Below are 5,111 nucleotides of genomic sequence, written 5' to 3'. Positions count from 1 at the left end.
TCATAAAACATGATACAAAAGTACTCTCCCTTCTTTTCAGATTAGAGAAACTTTTATCTTTCTGCCTAATTGATTCTTCTTATTCGTTCTGCTATTATTGAAACTTTTCAATGATTCAGAATTACACTTAATCTTGTAAGCATAACCATATTTACTAGACTTTTAGTAAATCATGACGAATATTTTATCGTTCTTTGTGGTAGACTTGACCAGTGCACAACATTGTGTACCAGATCTCGTAGTCCTTCACATGACTCACATACTTATGTGAACAAGGAATTAGTCTCAATTTCCTAAATATGAAGGTTCTCATTCATCACATAATACCAGTTGCATGATTCCAAGTTTCTGTCCAATTGAAACTTGGGCGATGAGAATCTTTCCATATTTGGTAAATTTCTGACATTACCACAAATAACATAACTAAGAATCAAATCCATTCACAATATTGCTAACAATAGAAACATTCAAACACCAATTTTCATAAAATCCATTGCAAGGAAACATAAATAAGACAAAATCAAAATTTATTTTATTTCGGAAAAATCTTGTCCTTACAATGCGATTACAAATGAAAACTATGTATGTATTATTTAGCAATCTGTCCTAACTCTAAAGTAGCGGCTAAAAATCTGATCTTTGAATCATGCGATCAAAATCCATTTCATTATGACTAGATTCAACTCACTTCTTTCTTTTAAGCTTCCCTTCTTTTCTTCGATCCTACAAAACACCAAATGTAATCTTATCACATCATGTATTAAGAATCTAAAAAGGAACTTAATAGAGTTAGATAATGGATTTTACCTGAAGTATAGTCATACATCTTGACTTTCCCATCTCTTAGATCTCTCAGGTAGTCAGGGCAGATTCGTAACCAATGCCCCTTCTCTTGGCAATAGAAATACACAGATTCTTTGGGAATGGCACAAGGGACTATCTCAGATTCAGCCTTTCTCTTGCGTAGAGAAAACATTCCTAGACTTCCAATGTTGCCATTTCCCATAGAAGGATGGGACATTGATTTACCAGACAAATTTGCTCGACCAGTGCGCCAAATCATTGTTGATTCAGCAGAAATAAGCAAATAAGTCAAATCAATGAGGGTCACGTCGTGTTTCATCATATAGTACTCTCTAACGAACTTACCATATGAATCGGGAAGTGAGTGAAGAACCAAGTCAACACCCAACTTCTCCGAGAAATCGACGCCCAACATTCCCAATCTATCAATATGCAACTTCATATCCAATACATGAGCGCATACCGACTTTCCATCTTCGTATCTTTTCACCAATAGGGCTTGAGTGACCTTGAACTTTTCAAATCTTCGAACACGTAGGTCAGGGAGAATTATCGGAGGAGGTGGAGGAAGTGAAGCATGATTTCCATTTCCACAATCCAATCGTGGAACATCATCTTCATGTGAAAAACTTTTTCCTAAGGATTCGGGAAGACCATAGTTGTCAGACTTTGACATCTACAAAACGGGAGAAATTCAAGTTAGTTGATTGAGTCCTTAATAAAACACCCAAATGAGATATTAAGGCTAGGACCCAACACAATATTCTACAAATTGGAAGAGGGATTCCGTAATCCAATTCGCAAAACATTTGATGGTAGGTAAATGACGATTTACCAATTTCCACCATAAAAAACAAAAAATAAATTTAAGTTTTAAATGAATTGAAACTCCTAGACCTTTTGAGATTCATTGAACTTTTCAATGGCATGTTTAAATCTCGAGTGTGCCCTTCGTTTGTGACTGGGATGCCGAGGATCACAAAAAAATTCTGGATAACCATGCAAATATACATGGTGCCCCCAATGTTATAGTCACGTAATCGACGTGCCAGTTAACCACACACACTCCATCGATCTATGACAAACATCAAGTCACCCTTCGCCACCAATTCCAATCCCAACTTAGTATGCCGGTTAACCACACACGCTCCACTAATTGTCTCGGCAAGGGTACAAAGTGTAATTTCATGGAATAGCACCAACTCCACATTTTTCCTAAAGTAACTAAGATTTGGGAATTTATAAAAGTGTTTAGTTACTTCGTACTTCATTATACTTATAATGGAAGTTTGTGTCCTATCCGACCCGTTCGGCTAACGACCCTCCACTAGTCAAGAGTGCGGTGGGTAAGAGTGGATACCTAATGGCGGTCATTTTACAGGCCGCTTCCTTAAACACCCCTTAGAGACCAGCTTCGTGAATGAGGCCTACTAACGGTAAGACTGACATTTACTTATACATATATAATATTAGAGCTTTTAATTTTATATAAAGTATAAGGGTGTATTTTACACTTTTAAAATACTAAGTGGTTTAATTTAATAAAATTATACTTTTAATTTAATTAAATACAAACCATATCATTATGGATTTATAACTTTCTTTTAATTATACATTAAATAACTTAATAAAACCATAAGGGTGTAATTTGAACTTTTCAAAAAACTAGGGTTTTAGAATTTAATATTTCAAAATTAAACTTTTAATCCAAATTTTAAATTCCAAAACTTGAGGGCAAGTTTTAAAACTTTTCAAAACATTAGGGTTTAGAATTTAAATATTTCGAAATTAAACTCTTTAATAAAATTTAAATTCCAAGACTTGAGGGCAAGTTTTGAAACTTTTCAAAACATTATCAAGAACATTCTAGATCAAATTACAAATAATAACGATTAAACAATTAATTGGTGGTTATCTAAATTTGACATAATCCAATTTCTTGCAAGATAATTCAAAACAAAATTACAAATAATTAATATTTATCTTATAAAACAAGTAATTATCTTAATTTTGAAAATAATCAACTATTTTGGTAAGGATAATCACTCCCAATTAATAAAAATCGGAATTTATCAATAAAAAACGTTTTTGGTAATTATCCCATAGCAAAATAGGTCAAAAACCCGAAAAATCTGGCATCTGATACTCCGACTCGTCGAGCCAACCTTGGACTCGTCGAGTTGCCAGTGATCTCGGCGAGTTCACATATGGACTAGCCGATTCCAACCTCCAGATCCAAGATTTTTCGATTTCCAACTTTGAATAATCATGAAAAGCATCAAATACATCAAACAAACAGGCTAGTCTCTGATACCACTGATGAGTGTTGAGCACTACAACAATCCTATGGTGTACATTCAAAACCCTAAAGCTTTTGGATCTAGTTTGTCTAATGAACATGCAATAATCATCCAAAGCTTATAATCCCTAGATCTAGCATACAATAATCGAATTAACATATGAATTAGGGTTTAGAACTTACCTTTCAATGGTTACAAGAGTTCTTTGATCTTCAAGAAGCTTAGTGTCACATGTGTTACACATCTAATGGCTCACAAACACCAAGAGCAAGAGAATGATGAACAGGAGAGAGGATGAGAGGCATCAAAACGTCTAAGAACCCTTAGGGATTACTCCCACACTTTTTGGGGCCTTAGGGGTTCCTTATATAGTTAGGCTATTAGGGTTTTCAACCAGTAAACCCTAATCTGACTGCTTAGGCCCTAAGCAGCCCATGGACTCCTTCTAGAACACCCCTTGGACGAATTCCTTAAGAGATTCCAATAGAATTCGTCCAACCTATGTTCCAAGGTGATCCATAGCCCAATTGCAATTATCTTATAATTACAATTCCAGTCCCCTAAGTTTAATTAATCTCTTTTAGCCACAAAAATTAATTCTTATTAATTCTTGACTAATATTAATTAAACAATATGATTTCTCTCTTAATATATTATTCATATAATATATTAATAAATCATAATTAATCCTTTCTCTTCATAAATCATCCTATCAAGTTGCTTTGGTGAACGCAACCCAAAAGGACCATGCACAACCGGGTCATGTACATACCAAAATAGTTACGGGCTTAGATACTAATCCAACAATATATATATATATATATATATATATATATATATATATATATATATATATATACATATATATATATATATATATATATATATATATATATATATATATGTATGTATAATACGAGTCAGTCTTACCATTAGTAGGCCTCATTCACGAAGCTGGTCTATAAGGGGGGTATAAGGAAATTGCCTATAAAATGGCCATTGAATGGGTGTCCACTCTCACCCATCGCTTCCTTGACTAGTGGAGGGTCGTTATCCGAACGGGTAGGATAGGACATTAATTCTCATTAATAAGTATAATGATAATTTTAAAAGTAACCAAATGCTTTTCATAAATTCCCAATCTTAGTTAATTTAGGAAAAATGTGAAAATGGTGCTATTCCATGAAATTTCACTTTGCACCTTGCCAAGTCGTTAGTGAAGCATGTTTGGCTAACCGGCACACTAATTTGGACTAACAAGGGTAGCGAAGGGTAGCTCGAGGATTCTCATAGATCAATGGAGTGTGTGTGGCTAACCGGCACGTTGATTAGATGTTAAATGACATCGAGAGTACCACACACATTTGCATGGTTATTCACACCTTGTTTGTGATCCTCGGTATCCCAGTCACAAACTTGAAGGGCATAATCGAGATTTAAACATTCCATTGAAAATTTTAATGAATCTAAAAGAACTAGGAATTTCATAAAACTTAATTCTTTCAAACTTTGTTTTTTTGGTGGTGAAATTGGTGAATCGTCATTTACCTCCCTTCAAATAATTTGCAATTGGATTACGGCATCCCTTTTCTGAATTATGAATTATCCTGTTTGGGTCCTACCCTTAATATTTCATTTGGGTGTTATATTAAGGAATTTCTATCTAATAAAACTTGTTCTTCTTTTTCAAATGTCTACTTCAAACAACACTTCAAACTCAAAATCTTCTGGCTCTTTCTCCCTCATGAACTTATGTGGGAGGGTCATTTTCGATGGGTCGAATTTCAACGACTGGATTTGAAACATTCACATGGCCATTCGATACGAGGAAAAGGAATATGTCCTCGACAAAGAGTTGAAGGAGATTAATGAAGAAACTGCTACTCCTGAGCAACTGGTTGAGTATAGGGTTCATGAGAAGGACGCGACAAAGGTGTCGTGCATCATGCTAGCCACTATGACTTATGAGGTTCAGAAGTCCTACGAAGACTTCTGGCCTTACGAGAT

This window comes from Lactuca virosa, chromosome 3, assembly GCF_052849685.1.
Source record: "Lactuca virosa cultivar CGN04683 chromosome 3, Lactuca_virosa_CGN04683_v6, whole genome shotgun sequence".
Classification (NCBI taxonomy): Eukaryota; Viridiplantae; Streptophyta; class Magnoliopsida; order Asterales; family Asteraceae; genus Lactuca; species Lactuca virosa.
The sequence above is the reverse complement of the archived record's forward strand: the minus strand, read 5'-3'. Positions refer to the sequence as shown.